General features: G+C 33.6%; 1 pseudogene; it reads right to left on the bottom strand.

Annotated features, from left to right (window-relative positions):
• Positions 1-12,785: 12,785 nt before the first annotated feature.
• LOC128215262 (putative nuclease HARBI1) lies at positions 12,786-15,187 on the bottom strand (annotated as a pseudogene).
• Positions 15,188-18,099: the final 2,912 nt, after the last annotated feature.

Here is an 18,099-nt window from a genome sequence, read left to right as displayed (position 1 = left end):
GATGAACCTTTAAATCAGAATTAGTTGACAGAGGAGACTGAGTTTCATGTCAGTTGTTTGTTTTCGTTTACTATATCATATTTTTCAAAATAACTGCCCGGTTTGACTTTCAAAATGAATTATTCACGCGTGTAAACATCGAACAAATGACAAACTAATGTCACACCCTTATTTCTCAAAACTTTTTAAGCTTAACAGGCTTAAGTAACTTATTTCAATTTGCCAAAATACATACTTAAATTTAATTTTTGATAAATGAAAAATGGTTTATTGTGATAATCATAAAGATTAGTCTTAGACAAGTATAATAAAAAAACTTTAAAGAAGTTAATGTTATGCAAATTATTGAAAAAACCCGAAAAAAGTAGGCTTAGCTCAATCCTGTTATAAGGGATTGAAGACGTTTCGATATAAATAAGGCATGGCCCCAATTTCTCGAAACTTCTTAAGCATAACAGACGTAAGTAGCTTATTTTAATCAGCCAAATGCAGGGTTTCAAAACTCTTCACGTAGTAAATATAAAACAAATTATACCAAAACAAAAATAGTGAGCTTAGCTTAATCCTGTTATAAGGGACTTAAGAAAGTTCGAGTTATATGGGCCTGGTATTTAACTGATATGCAAGAATGATTCAGTAGAATTGAAACTAATAAAGAAACATACATTGTAACTAACGTTTTCATGAAAGAGAATTGACCGCAACATATGTTCCAGTTCGAATTATATATATATGTATATATATTTTCACTTCAAAGAATAATGGTTAAAAGAAAAACCAAATCTTACTATAAGTCAAATACCTAATAGCTAGCATTTGTTTAGTTCGGGATTTTGCTTACCACTTTTTCAATGCATACACTTTATTGCTTTTAAACATCTTACAACAAAATATCACTCAAACTACCAACCGCTTTCATTAAAACTATACATAACAGTGTGTTAATTTATCTTCAAATGTTGTAACTTGGTTGAATGGACAATGTAAATAAAGTTAAAATCCACTGGCTAATCTTAGATGGTATATACTTATGACCAAACCTCAGGTTGTTACTCATCATTAAATGCAAGCGTTAAGGCACTTCTGGTGCTCGGTACGTTTCCAGGAAGGAAGGATAATGGGTCTCAAGCCAATGTTCTCATCATTCTAAATCAATTTGCGCAGAATTTATTGCCGTATTCTGTGGTATTATAAACGTACTAACTGGTTTTCAAGGTGTTTTGAGATGTATTCAGTGTTAGTAAATACTTCGTAATCCATATTCTCTTAAAAACAATTAGTATTTAATTGCTACACTATACACTCTCTCCAGATAAAACATGATGCTAATTCGTTCAACATGTTTCTCTATTAACACTTAATAGACTTAAACTATTTAATGACTACCTGAAGTTAAGAGTATATTAACGATTATTTATGTAATGTGAAAACATCAAAATACCTGGATACAAAGTGCCGTTATGGCTTATACTCATTCGGATTTTAAGATAGTCGCTTATAATTCCGACCACCTGTATTTAAGGCAAACATTCTAACTAGTGTCTCTATATTGTATCTGTCCATATTTTAATGCTTCAAGTATATGCCGACATATTCTAAACAAAAATAACAGATATTTTCCCATCCAATTTTAATGTTTCAAAGGCATACGATTATTAATAAACGAGACCACTCACCCAACCAAAGCTGTTTCGACAAGTGTGTCCCTATTTTAATGATACCAGTTGGAATTTCATTAAGGCAGTTACTAATGAAAGAAAACCGACATTGTCCCGTCCGGACTTACTTGATGTTTAAGAAGCCGACTAAACCAACATAATCTCTTTTATCTATGCGCCTACAAGTAAGGACTACAACCCTTGTTTCAGTATTTGGTAGAATGAATTAAGTCATTTGCTCAGTTAGTGTTATTTGTCTTGTTTCATGATTTTGAAATATTATATGCGATATAACATTTGTAGCAATATGCGCTAAAAATGATACGATTTTCAATTTTTGCAGGTTTTTAAGGTCCGCCTACTGCCACTCATCCGATACACATTCTCGAGGTCAATGACAATGTGTCTGCCAATGATGTACACTACGCTCACTCCACTCATTTTAATCATTAGTATCTCACTTCATGCCATCTAACTATTACTAAGATGCACAGATGTGGTTATGGTTTAAATTATATGCGATATAACATTTGTAGCAATATGCGCTAAAAATGATACGAAATTTGCTTTTCAAAAGAAGGATATGGCGTATTTGTGACAAAAAACATTTGAATTTTCGAAACCATAGTGTTATGCTTCTACTCACAGAGTATATGCTTTCACAAAACTGAATGGTATCTTATGCAATAACTAATGAATCAACGGCCAAATAACATATTTTATCCGAACTGACGAACTGTCGCAATACCATATGGGGTCATTCAGTGATTGTCCAATCATGTAAAGCTATCCCATGTTCAGACAATGAATTGATTGCTTATATCTGGTCTAAAACCATGTTGAAACCAAGTATAAACACGCACTGGGCAAATATATTTCAGATGGAGCTGCAAGCAACTTGGTCTATGTGCTGAAAACCGCCAACTGACTCTGATTCTAGAAGATGCCACAGGTGGTTAAATGTACTAAGCTTTGTTGAAGGTAACACTTGGTTATAATGCTATTATTGTTCATCGTTCTTGTGTGCATATCGTTCTTGTGCGCATATGTTTCAATTCAATTAAGTTCCGTTTTCATTCCAATTTTATTTATACTGCTGTCAAACATATCTACTGCAGACATGATTTTTGAATTATTGCTAATTATTGGATATTTACATAATTTTATGGATACGATTGCATCAACATTTCTGAGGAATGCAAATAATTTACAATTGCCAAGTTAGAGAAATAAATATGCTTTAAATTAGATAGTAAAAAGGCCGTTTATCACGTGAAATATCACTAATGTTTTTTAGCTTTAGGAACCCGCATACCATATTTAGGAAGAACGTTCCATTATGTCTTAATCTTTATATCAAAACTTAACTTTGTCATATATGTCTCCGTTCTGTTAGTGGCAATCGCTAGAAATTGATTACCGCTTACTTACTCAGGGGTCGACACTAACCATTTTTCCAAGGGATCCCGAAGGGACACCAACATTTGAAATCAGGTGTCCCTTCCTGAAATTAGGAGTCCCTTCCTTTTTTTTTCATTTTTTTTTCATTACTTAACCTGTTTTAATAATAAATCTAACATACACATACAGTGTCTTTTAAAAACCATATTATACATGTTTTCAACAGCATGTAATGACAAGTTAATAGTACAGTGTCAGACATATGAACCTCTGGCGATGGCAAGAGAAAGATATGGGTCTCCTAGTCAGTAGATTGGGTTCAAAAGCGGTAGAATGTCTAAGTCCCTTTTGTTTTCAGTCAAAAACAAAGATGGATACAATGTAAACAAAAACTTGATGGTTGGTACTATTTTTAGATTTTCGTAAAATACGCATTAAATAAGTCATGGTTCAAGGTCTTGTCATATGTCAGTGCTTTTGATTAAGAAACAGTTGGACTATTACATCTGGCTTGTGAAAACTCAAGTTTATATTAAGTAGAGCTGCTAATCAATCAATCAGACTGCCCAACAGGTGTAGTGCATACTGGAAGAGCAGACGACCGAAAAATTGTGTATGTTAATTTTTGCGCCAAAATGTCGTAAAATTTTATACATTGATTGCATTAATAAAACTTTGGGAATTTTATTTCTATGTTGTTTCGATCAAAGCATAAAACAAAAAATGTTGAATAGTAGGATTCCGGTATTTGTGCCAACTCGAAGGTCGCATCATTAAGTCATCACGGTCAGTAGTGTTGGCATCTTTTTTGGGCGGTTCTGACACATAAGCAAACTAATTCAACATAATTATTGTACCGATAATAACAGTCTGTCACCTCTGACCTTGTTGATAATGTAAACAACAAAACGGAAGTGTTAACCAGCATGCGCACTGTAAAATGACCTGTTTATAGATTCATGACGTAACTATAGTCAAAAAGTCAGCCACACTTTCGCTTTAGTGTGTGCAACGTATTAATAATAATATCATTTTTGCATGCACTTTTAAGAAATTTAGGGAGACCTAAATTTATGCGATAAATAAAAGAAACGCTATTTATTTATTGATGTTTAGCTTTTATCGTTCAAAATTTAAGTGTCCCGACGGAATACCGGACTTTGAAGTTCAGGTGTCCCTCCCGAAAAATTGGTGTCCTCGGGATCCCGGGACCCCGTTAGTGTCGAACACTGCTTACTGTTATGTCCCTTAGAGATGGCTTAATACCCCCCCCCCCCCATATTTATGCGAGAAGCTGCAGAAACAAGCTCAGTAGAAAAAGTTTAAACATAAACCCGGTTTTATGGCACTGGGTAAACGCCAAAGACATAGAACATAAAATCACAAACAAGAAACATCACAAAACTCCACAAACAGCACAGTGCATACATACTATATATAAAAAAACTAGGTATGTATATCAAGGATTGTTAGATACCGCCTTGGAACGTTCAGTAAAATGTTAATCTACTGGGGGTTTAAACCAGTTTATGTGCACAAACCTAACTCTTATCCCAACAATCCTAAATAAAGATAAAACGCAAAAGGTAAATTTTATCAAAGTATGCATTAACTTGAGGAAACATAACAATAAAACAAATAATAACAAACTTATAGGTGAACCCCAAGTACCATTCGGAGCTCCTCGGCCATTTTATCGAAAACAACCTCGGATGTATTTGGACGGTTTACATACTCAAAAAGTGGTACGTTTAAGTCCGCTGCAAGTAGATCGCGTAGTAATTTTATTTAGCAGTTAAACTTTGTGATATTACTCTTGGGGATTCTTAAATATGTTTGCAATAATACAATTTAATGGCAATCAATTTAAACTTAGATCAATAAATACAACTCTAAAACACTACATTTAATTAATGATATAATTCAAATTTTTACGAACTACTTCAACTGATGTACCTGCATACATCCGAGGTTGTTTTTGACAAAAATGGCCGAGGAGTTCCGAATGCCCCAAGTACTTCTATGATTAGAGTAATTATTACTGTAATTATTACTGTGTATGTGATCCAAAAAAAAGTTTTAAAACTAATCAAAATGCGTTTATGTTCTTCAAAACAAAACATTGATTATCACAAAAACACTTGAAGATACTTGTATGTTAGAGGCATCCTTCTTTACAATACATTTTATGTTACACTGTTTTAGCTGTAGATTTTGTTTTGATGGTATCAAACCAATTTAGCATACAACTGAAAGATCTACCTAATCGAACAGCAAACCGCTGTAAACACTTTTGCAGTTTTTAACTAAATATTCGGTTATAATCTCAGTGTAACTTTGTATGTATCTGTTGAACCTGTAACATATCTCCATTCATGTAGGTGGTAATTACAAACGTGTTTTCTTTCGTAAAAACTAGAAATTGTGGCACTTTTGTCAAGTTGATCTGTCGGTTTAAAGCTATACAGATCTTATGTATACATGTTACAGAATATCCGACAGTAAACAACCTTTGACTAGTTGACAAAAGCCATCCAACTAGAAATGGAATTGTGTTGCTTAAAACTGTTCTGATAATGTTCCGAATAGAAAGTCTTGAAATTGAAAATATAACTCAAGTACATTGCATGAATCCACTTAAAATGATAAAATCTGACGAAGTGGCAGAAAGCATGTTTCATTGTCTGTGTTGGCAGGACTTTTACTGCAACTGCATGAACTTTATCAAAAATGGGCTTTTAAAATGGATAATAAAACATTATATCAAATGTGTCGGGTGTACAAGCTTTAATAGGGTTCATGTGATACTTGTCACAGGTGAACATCACATATCTGTCATGTGATACTGGTCACAGGTGAACATCACATATCTGTTTAAAAGGGGAATTCAAGAATGACTTTCAAGTGGCAAATATAGGAATGTTCTTCTATAAATACACGATTGAAATGTATAAAAAAACAACAACATGGAACACTTAACCCAACGAGTACTAACACCATGACTGATGATGTAAGACAATTAAATGTAAGTGACCAGTTTAAAATTGTAGGAGTTATATTGTTTCCGATGCAATGATTGCAAAGTCCATGTTTTGATACTACAGATATATTAGCTGGTAAAATAGACGCAATTCCGACCTTGAATGTCCATTAATGTCAATAGGAGCAGCATTATACATCGGGACAGCGCCTGGAAGGCCATGCATGACAACGATATTACTGACATCGAGTTCATATGATATCTGTGAACGGCACAAAGCTTTTTGAAAACGAATAAAAACAGAACAGCAAGCAGCAATATGAATTGTTTTTTATTTGATTAATAAAAAAAAACACTAAAACTTAAGAAAGTATGACTGGTCTGAATTTTAATGGTATTTATCATGGTGCCTATTAACATTGTCCATATTTAAATATTTGATGTTCCTTGTCAAGCAGGTCTCAAAACAGTAACCGTTAAATCTTTGAACGGTCAATAAAACACATGTCCGATGAACGGGAATCTATTTGGGGCCTTAACTAGTTTGTTTGTCCTCACACTTGCTACAACATATATCCATAATTGCCAAATTAAAATATATTCATCAGAGCCAGCATTAATTTGAAAACAATGAAGAATAAAGTGGAAAAAAACTATGTTTTCATAATCATAGTCTGAAAATGAAAGTATCATTTTACAAACCAAGAGGAAAAAATACGATAATACAATAGAATAAAGCAATAACATTATATACAAAATAAATATATGCTGTTGAATTTCCTGCGAGATATAGAAACGAGCTAATCAAACCAATTGCGAAAATAAAACATCCAAGGACGTGGCCATTTGATTATCGCCGTCCATAGAAGGATAATTAATAATTTTAAAGTTAAAATACACCAGCTTGTCATGAATTTTGATTGTCAGTTTAACACCTGTAATTCTAAGTAGAAATTATAAATTGAATCATCTTGATCAGACGAGTCTTATTTATTTATTTAAAGTTTATTTCTCATATTCATTTGATATCTTCTGAACAACATGTGGAACTATCCAAGCTTTAAATGCCATCGACGTACCTACAAGTATTGTTAAATTTCTTAGAAGCGCAAGATCTCAAGACTTTGAGGTGTTCAGCACGTGCTCCTCTCATAACAATATTCAACAGGTCTGTTCGTAGAAAGGTGCATAGTTAGCACCCCGAGGAATACCAACTGTCTGCCAATAACACTCATGCCCCAGTTTGATTAATGAACAGCCTTACTGCATTTATCTAATGCACACGAACAATAGGAACCTCTTCATACTTACTGCTGCTTTTTTCGTAAATTTCAGCGTGAGACCGATGTTCGGAGTGCAGAGACGTAAATTTTAAATTAAAAAATAAGACTTGAAAGCTGGCAAATGGTTATTGTGCCTTCAATGATGCTATGTTTTTAATTGAAGCCAGCAGCATACATATTCACAACACTTTTTTGTTCGAGGTACCAGACAAACCACTTCAAAACTAAGTGTTCTTCCACGTTTACATTTCCTATCTTCTTAATACCTTTAATTCGCCTTGGTCTTTAGTTTGTTTTGATTCAATCTCATGTTCATTTTCATGTGAACAGTGCGGTGAAATATGAACACTATTACGTAACTGTATTATTTTCAAATCCAAACACTCATAAGAACAGTCGCATATATGTTCTTCGAGACTAAACAATCAGGGGTTTCGTTAATGCGCAGTATTTCCGTATCTCCTATGACGAGCGTTACCAGAAACGGCAGTCTTACACTGGTCAAGTGTTTTCCTTGGAAAGAGCTTACACGACGTGAAATATGTATATTATGGTTTACTTGATGTCCGATGAAAGAAATCAATGATTTTATATTGTGTTTTCTATGATAGACCAAATGACGTCGTTGTCTAAATATGACTTATGCAAATAATGCAATTTGTTGTAATATCCATATTTTTTAAGAATTTATATGAAAATCATTGAAAGGTTTATGATGCTTCTGTTTACAAAGAACTACTATAACAAGGAACTTTGTTATATTATATATATGATACTATGACATAATACACCCTATTTAGAGGCAAATGGCGAGGGCCCAAATGACAATGACACAGAAACACAATCGTATATACACCACATATTAAAAAATTAACACCACAAACAGACAACACATGCATCAAAATACCTTTGCCGATAAATCATTCGATTACCGCCTTAGAACGGTGAGTGAAACTCGATTTTACTTGAGCACGAGTCTATTAGGGGCTTAAACTAGTTTGTAAAGCCAGAATCTCATACCTGTCCCAACATTTATCCATAATTACACTTATCCATAATTCATTAATTTATTTATAATATAAACCACATAGCAGCTAGTATCAACTTGAAAACAATGAGGCATATTGTAAAAGCATATACAATAACATAAGTAAGTTCATGTTCACAACGACAAAATGCAAACATAACCTACAAACCGATGAATCAAGCCGGGGCGACACTATTTAAAAAGGTACGATAAATTCCTTATAGTCATCTGTCACAGCTCGTTTTACCAAGATTCAAGAGTATGGGTTTATATAGTCTGATAATGAAAGTATTATTGTACAAACGAGGAGAAACAAAATGAAAATAGAATAAAACATTAAAAAATATATAACATGAAATGAATCGAAAATTTTACGAACCATATAAGTTTGAACTTTTCTGCTTGGCTTTGCTGCACTGAACAAGATCGCATACAGCAGTTGGTTGCTCAGCTCGTAACTCTAGTTTCATTGTATTCATTATCCATATAATAGTGATTGGTAAAACGTATTGGTTAATATAACAGGCATTGGAGAAAGAAAAAAAAACAAGAGCACAACACAGCATCATGTAAACGGTTATTAATACCATAAAAAATTAATTAGCCAGCCTTTGACCTATACGGAGGGAAAGGTTGTATAATATTGTGTCTTGAAAAAGAGATAACATTTTCATACAGTAATTTAGTGCTAATGTGCAGTTGTATAGGAAATCAAATTTCTTGGTACTTTGAATACATCAACTGTCTAAACTTCGCCATACGCTGGATGATAGACCTCACATACTGTACATCTTGTGGTTTAACGCCATCCATTTGCCACCACCGGAGCACACTGTAACGCCATTTGTTCACATGGTCTGATCCACGTACCGGTTCATAGCTTCATGGCATTCATTTGGCATACTGTGCATATTACGGCTGAAATTTGTCATTGCACTTCATATTTTCGAAATCAATTATATTTTAAAATTGACTCTAGACTTTTGCAGCTTTGGCTATATTAATGACATGCAGCTTCCATTCCCAGCTGTGTTTTCTCATTTTCGCATGCTGATAAACTGCATACAGCACACATTTCTGAAATTCCCGTATGCATCAGTGCAATCATTATTGTTCAAAGAATGGCTGGCAAGTGAATCAAAACGTAATTATTTCAAATATAAACACGTCAAATAACAATATAATGTGTATATTGTTCCTAAAAAATAGGAATTCTCACACGTACACACAGGTACACGCAAGCTATTTATAGTTATATAGAAACTCAAGTTTCAAAGTAAAATATAAGTATTTACTGTCGATATAAAACGTCCTTTGGATATTTGATAGGTGATGGACATTTAACATCTTTCGGTTTACTGCCATCCATTTATCAACACCTCAACACATTAGCGACGCCATTTGTTTTCCTGCAAATATTCGGATGACCGCTGGTCACAAGGTCTAATTCTCGAACCGGTTCATTGCGTCCATTGCGCTTACTGTGGCCATTGCGTTGCGCTTACAGTAAGGTTCTATAATAACATTCTTTTGCAATCATCGACATAATCTTTTAGATAATGAGTTTTATTCTTCTCAAATAACTCCCACAATAAGCCTGTATCTGTGTTAAAATGAGTTTTCTGTTTAGAAAAGAGAATTTTTTTTTAATTGCCAAAGAAAACTATAAATTACTTGAAACTGTAGTTTTCTGCAAATATTCTTCTTGATGTGTGCATTCAAAATTAAGGGTTAAATATAATTGGACTCTATATGACCATCAATTATTTTAGTGCTTCAAACGCTTTGTTATGCGTTAATTTGAAATATAACTTGGTTTAAATATAACTTGGTCAAATCAAAACAGTCTGTGATGGCTGAAACTGCGGTTCTACTCATGGGAGATGACTGCGAAGGAATTTGCCTACCATACTAGGACCGGACCCAATTTTTATAGATACATAGGGGATATTATGTTAGGGCGCATTTCCGCTGACCTGTATGACGTCAAGTTCGTAGTGTAAACACGTGTCTCTCGATACGGTCGAGACTGATACATGGTAAGTCACCGAAAGAGACGTGGTGCATAAAACAGCTTGATTTGGGTGAATTGGTCTCTATCGGCAAAAACCGTAAGCCTCTGAAATATTAAAATTGGATGGGAAAATATCTTTTGATATTAATATTTTGATAAAAAAAACTTGAAGCATTAGAAGGTGGACAGACACTATGTAGATACAGTAGTTAGAGTGTTAATCGAGAAACATGTCGAACGAATGAGTATGACGTTTTATCTGAAGATAGTAGCAATTAAATACTATTTGTTATTAAGAAAATATGGATTACGAAGTATTTTTAACACTGAATACATCTCAAAACACCTTGAGAACTAGTTAGTACGTTTATTTTACCTCAGACAAAACTTAATGCAAGTACTAGACGGCAATAAATTCTGCGCAAATTCATTTAGAATGAAGAGAACATTGGCTTGAGACCCATTATCCTTCCTGGAATCGTACCAAGCACCAGAAGTGCCTTAACGCTTGCATTTAATAATGAGTAATATACTGAATTTCCATATACCATCTAAGATTAGCCAGTGGATTTTAACTTTATTAGCATTGTCCATTCAACCACGTTATACATTTGAAGATAAATAAACACAATATTATGTATAGTTTTAATGAAAGCGGCTGGTATTTTTGATGACAAGAATATTACAATTAAAAGGTTAAACCCCTTAAAGTATTCTATTTTATACATTGGAATAGTGTTAAGCAAAACTGCAAACATAATGTAATGGTTAATCCAAATGGTATTGTACCTACGTGGTATATCTGTTCAGTGTCTATTGCATTATTATAACCAACTAACAACTTGGATTGACCTTTAAATTAAGTTTCTATGAAATGATTTTTAATCTCAATCATATGTTTAAAGGCAATTCCCGAATGTACGGTGCGCCCATAACTTATCGCTGAATTCATAACTTTATTTTCAATGCACCAACAACTTATGGGCGCATTTAAATATGTTATTGATGCACATAGCAGATGAATTTACCAGTCAAATATATGGATGCACCCATAAATAATTGTGCCCACATAATATATTGGCGCACCCTTGTTATTTATGAAATGGTGGATGCATCCATATTTATTTAAGGAAACTATCGATGAACTCATTATATATTTGAAAAGGTCACTTATTCCGACCAATCAGATCGATCCTGACATACGAAACGTGGCGTTTTCATTGAATGCCAAGAACTATAATGAATGAAAATGTTTTTGTCTGTTTGCAACTATAACTGATGTAAATGTAAATATTGTTATGTACAATTGACCAATAAACTACGCCTAATTTAGCCCTCTATTTTCTAGTACTAGGCTTAATCATTTAGAATATCAATTTTCGCAGGTTTTCAAGGTCCGCCTACTGCCACTCATCCGATACACATTCTCGAGGTCAATGACAATGTGCCTGCCAATGATGTACACTACGCTCTACACTACATAATTTCGAATTCATATTGTTACATGAGCAAAACTTAATGGGCTGGACTGATCATTGGCACAATGCTCTATCCAACGCGCTTTTGAATCACCTTCTTGAAGGGGTATGATTTGGTATGACTGTTATGATAATGTCTTAATTTACATAACTCTTTTTTCTCTTTTTTATACCAATTTCATCTGGAAATTTAAACTGGGTGAGAGAACAAGTATGCGTCATTTTTTTTAAACCGCATGGAAATCATTAACACAGAAGTAATTAAACGGTGGCGAATGTAGTAGGCGTAAATATCACCTCTAGGCGATTCATATCAGTGTTTTAATATATATTGTTATAAAATGTTTAAGTAACAAAATAACAAAAGCATATAAAAGTTGTGTGAATTATTAGTCATTCATAAGTATCTATAGATTATTTTAACAAATGAGAATGCAGTGATTTCTCTTTGACTTTGGGAAAACTACAAAATCGGGCTAAAATAGCAAATATAATGGTAAATTTACTTGTTTTCACTTTTTGCATTAATCAAATTGGGAAAAATCTAAAACATTTTTTTTGGGGTGGAATGGACCTTTTTTGTAAGGGGAAATGGCCTTTGGAAGGCAGTAAATTGCACCAAAATAAATCACTGGGAATGACCTTGTCCAACCATGCAGGTCATTTTATTCAACAAGCTTTAAAGCATAAACATTAAATGGTAATTCCTTGTAATGCCTTTTGAATTTTAAAGGCATGATAGAAGATATTAATTGAACATGACGTTTTCTAATTAGATGAACACATATATTAAATACAAACACAAAATACCAAATGCAACTATTTCATTTCATAAATGTCACAATGGGATTCCAAATGGAAATAAGGCATGAGTGTAAATGCATTTGCTTCTCATACGTATAAATATGGAGATGGTACAAGTCTATAATGCATTTCTACTACGTTCAAAAAAATGATTGGGCTACAAATTCCCTGTAACGCAACCCTTCTTGGGGCCCTGCATATACGCTCTGGTTCATCCCTTGACCTGCTGGATTCGGTAAAATGTCAAGCAATGGAATGTTGCGCCGCTTACAAATGTTGTGCAAAACAGCACATGCAATGATAACCCTGCAATGAAAAAAAACCTTCTACTTTATTTTATATGTAATATAATACTCACAGTAATGTGCATAATTGATATCTTCTATCTGTATAATTGTACACCCACAAAACACATTTGTGAAAGCTCTAGTGTTGATTGTGTAAACATATAATATGTAAAAGGTCTTTTTTAAAAATCTCATAGTTGTAATCTATCAAATGGTTAATAGAAATTCTTACTGTTAAGTTTTCTTTAAAGGGAATATGTACAAATTCAGAAAGTTACTGTTAACTTTCTCTTAAGGAAAGCCAGCCAGCAGTAGGATTCAAAGATGTGTTAGTGCATTTAAAATACTGAAATGAAGATTTATTATATGCCCATATTCCTTCTGTGAAGCCCAGTGTGATCAGTGTCAATGTTTGTACATAAAAACTTATTTGAACTGTTTTTTATGTGTAATAACTAGGACACTGACAGTTTAATACCTTCAACTATATTTTAATCAATTTCTCTGACAGTGGTTTAAATCAAACTGGTACCTTTTTCTCCATTTTTAAAAAAAATGTACAGTATAGATATAGACAGTTAAACATTCAAACTTCCAATTGGCAATTCTGTAAAAAAAGGTTTCAGATGCCAGAACCTGAAACCGTCCCTTAAACCCTACGACTAAATTAACTTACTTGCACGCCTTTTCTGGTTTTAATCGTATTTCCCCGTTCAGGATTCCCCACCTCCTTTTCAGTTGGCCAATGCCGCGTTCCACTCTTGAACGGGTTGTTTAATGGGCGCTGTAAAACAGTTTAAACTGTGAAGATAATGAAGCTTCAGTTTGAATTTATAACAACTGTTTACTTTGCAACTATTCCAGATTCATGTTAAATGATTAACAACTAAGCATAGAAAGTAATATTTCATTGACTCATATAAATTTACTTAATGATGAACATATTTACCTGTTGTAGCGAGTTTGGGCTCCTGGTTGGGGATTTACATAAGGTGTTAGTAGCCACCTTTTGCATGGGTATCCACTATCACCCAGTAGGTAACTGTGGTCACCAGGTACATGCCCTCCTAGAAACAAAGCATGGAGTCCGCTTTCCCTAAGCATTCTGCTGTCATGGGTAGCACCAGGCTATCTTGCAACAATATCTTTGATATTGTCCCAGCCATCAAAGACTATCTGTAAATATTTCAGGATTAACTGAGTATCTTTCAGCACAACCTTTCGCTTTTTTCATCTCTTAATAGACAGTGTGTCCTTAACTTGCAAAATATAATACATTTACAAAGTTGAAATGTTAGCAAAGATGAAATTGTCACACATTGCATTAAGAAGTTGTCACTATGTCAAGTATGGAAAATTGCTCATACCTTTCATTTTAATTTCCATGAATCTGAATGTATGCCATGATAAACTATTGAACCAATATAAAACGTGCTCACAGGGTGTCAAGAAAAATACCATAATGTTATAGATTGTTTATCCTAGAAATTCTGTGAACAATAAAGAGACCAAATGTATGCAAAAAATCTCATGAGACTTGGTGAGCATGTTGTCATTAGCAGAACTAAATATGTAGATAAAGTTCCATTTCCGATAGGCATAGAAGTCTATCGCTATCCGAATCCAGCAAGATATCTCAATTCAACAAGATTGTTTTAATGATATTATTTATGTTGTTTGTGTCCCTGAGTTATATTATACAATTGTTGTTTTTCCTATGTTTGGCATAAACAAGCCGCAAACCTATATGTTGTTGTTAACCATACCTGCGTGTTGATCGAATGGTAACCCATTCTGTTCACATACGCTGGCTCATCCTGTGATAGGGCCTTGATTTGCACATGTGTCCCATCAATGACTACAATAACATTAGGGAATCCTGCTATACCATAAAAATCTGATTTGGTATCATGAAGTGTCTGTGGTGTCAATGGAAAGTTCAAATATTGCCTGCTCAACTGTGGATTTGCCAGCGCATCAATAACTTGGCCTACTGCTCTTGAGACAGACGGTTGGGATACAATATGGATATCTCCATCATTCAGTTGAATCCCCCCAGTGGCAAGATAGCGCAGTGTTATCAAAATCTTTTCTGTAACAGTCATACTCCTGTTCCTAGCTGCTACAGGACCTATAAACTGATTCAACTCTGCTTCTAAAAACTCTATCCCCTCTCTGTCCAGACGGTATCTCTCTAGCAACTGTCTACCATTAAAGATATCCAACACATTTGGTCGATGATTGTTTGCAGCCATTCTGAAAGCACATTATATTATGATTTTCCAGCAAACCAACCACCACACCCAATTGGCTATGAGAGAACATTTTAAAAGCATGTACAAACCATCCTAACTCGATCAATGACAGTTAAATAGCTAGTAATCAAGAAATAATTTCGATTGCATTTGTCACCGTGTGACTTTCTCTTACAAATTCTGTAGAAAATATATTTTTATTTTTATTTGGTAACATCTTATTCTTCTATAATATTTACAGTCATAGTTTTCTTTTTGACAGTCTTTCTAATTGCAATTGAGTGTTTTGACATTTCTACTGCTTCCTCTTATTAATTATTATCAGTTAATTATCTAAGATCATACCGTAATCATAAACCTTACTCTTTGAGACTTTGACACTTCTCAATTATCACAAACCTTAATCTAATTGTAAATTTTACTTTTTGACAATAATTGTTTTCGAGTGACACTTCCTCAAATTTTCATTATCTTTTTATCACTTAATTCTCATTGGTAGCTTCTACTCTTTAAGTTAGTATATATCGTCTGCACATATTTCATTTCTATAGACACATAAAGAAAAACAGAGAGAGAGATAAAAAGAAAACTTAACTAGGAACTTTGTACTTCTTTTACTAAGGAAATATCTTTGAACTACTTTTATCGTGACTATATAAACTTAAGTGTGAAATTAATAAAGAACCAACTTTTAACATCTAAACTGGACTTGAGTTGTTAATCAAATTCAAAGATTAAACGTGATCTGAATTTGAACGGCAACTCGCAGTTGTGCCAACTAGTTCCCTAAATTAATGGCAAACTGCACGTGCCCCTTAGACAGTGTGGCTCGGGCTCGGTGACCACCCTACTATACCGGAGTGTATATACTGGCCCGTTCCCGACGCTGCACGAGATAACCGGGATGCGTGGTCACTCATAACCTTATGCTTTCCATACATTAATTTGTATGTAGTGTTTGTGGTCAAGTCAGTAACTGTAACAACAATTGGAGTTCAGAAATAAGTACGATCAACTGCTATGTTCTGATTGGATGTACATTACATTTGTAATAACGATTAATATTCAAACTATATTGCTGAAATTAGCCACATTGATTATCATATACATATATTTAGATGCATTTCGAATGCACCAATACATAAAAAGGTGTTAAACAGCTAAATTTACTTTTGTAAAATTCAATATGATGTTAAAATAAATATTAAATGCTGGTTGTTAAGTATCAAAGTGAGTAAACAATGAATAATAAATAAATATCAATAAATACTATTATGACTTGTACGAAACAACATACGAAAGTAGCACTCATATAGTAATCTTTCTTTTGATAATTTTTTTTATACATTAAAAATAACAAATCCATATAAGCATAACATTTTGAAGAAAAATATCATCAAGTCATATTATGAAGTGGCTTTTTCAGCACATGAATTTGAACTTAAACACTGGTATTTAAAAAAAAATGTTTTTCAATTATTTCAACAGTACTGACATACATTAATAGACAAACAATGTTTGTTTACATTTTATTTCTACAGATATAAATCTACAACAGAGTCTAAATGTATTTAATCAAATTGAAATAAACACAGGATGTTTAAAAAGGGGTTCAAAATAGTGTCATCATTATCCAGCTGTTGTAAACTGAATTCCATATAACTATTTGCCTTCAGCAAGAAGCATGTTCAATTTTGAGATGCAAATTAATATGCTATGACATTGCTGTGTACAAATCCATCCATTGAATATATCTTACAGATGAAGCAATCAAACTAACATAAACATCAATCATGTTCAATTTCTTTTAGCACTTTTTGTAGTTTTCTTCAAAATCCTTCATTTTGTAATGACACAATAGTTTTTGTACAAAATATATATATATCGCAATTTTTCTCATTTGTGTTGATCCTCAGAAAGTTGCGTGATTTCCGACATATGTGAAGCAGCTTTGGCTCTCTATCTGGTAGTAAACACCAACTCATAAGGTATTCAGGATGCTGAAGTAAGAAAATATTGAATTCAGTATTCAATTTCATGTGTATTATAGAGAAAAAGTTTAGGTATCCGATGTACAAACAAACTGTGTTTTTCTTAACATAGCAGTTATGTTGAATTTGGAGGCATAGGTATTGTGACCCCATACACTTTTGATGTAATTTGGAAGGGTTTTGTGATTATTTAAAAAAATTGTTTTTATATCAAAGTAATATTGAGCCATAAAAGATCATTCTTCTGTACATAGGATACCTTGAATGTACTACTGAAATCTATTAATTCAAAATATCACATAAACTATGAATAAAAGCACATAGATAATAACATGCAAGTAATGTTAATAGTACTTAGTGGGTTCGAACCCCGGCATGAGCAAACTGCCGATTTATTTGTTGTGTTTTTTTTCAACCAACTATTTAACGTTAATTGATATGGTTGATTATGTGTATAAAATGTGCCCCAATCAACATAAAAAAATAAACAATCTTTACCGTTTTTCAATTGTTGAACTATCACAGGCTTTGTCGTGCTTGTGTTCCAGCGGTGGTGGATTTGAGCCTCACACTCGGGGCACTTTTCCACCTAGGTTTACTTCAATGGTGGCAGAGGTAAATGGCAGGAAGGCCTTCATTTGCCTTAAAAGTTAATGGATGATGATGATGATGATGATGATGATGATGATGATGATGGTCGGGTGTAGTAGTGTGTGTGGGTTGGGTCCAGCCGCCCAGCTAGCTCAGTTGGTTAGAGAGATTTTGTAGTGTTACGGCAGTCATGGCTTCCAGCTTTATACTGCATGTACTGGGAGCACAACTACGGAGGCCACAGGGTTAAATACACAACAGGGAAGTAGGTGGTACATCACTCCTGTAAATGAGCATTAATAGTTGGTATGAATAAGTTAACACAAAATG

Source organism: Mya arenaria, chromosome 2 (assembly GCF_026914265.1).
Source record: "Mya arenaria isolate MELC-2E11 chromosome 2, ASM2691426v1".
Lineage (NCBI taxonomy): Eukaryota > Metazoa > Mollusca > Bivalvia > Myida > Myidae > Mya > Mya arenaria.
This window is presented reverse-complemented; position numbering and strand designations above follow the sequence as displayed.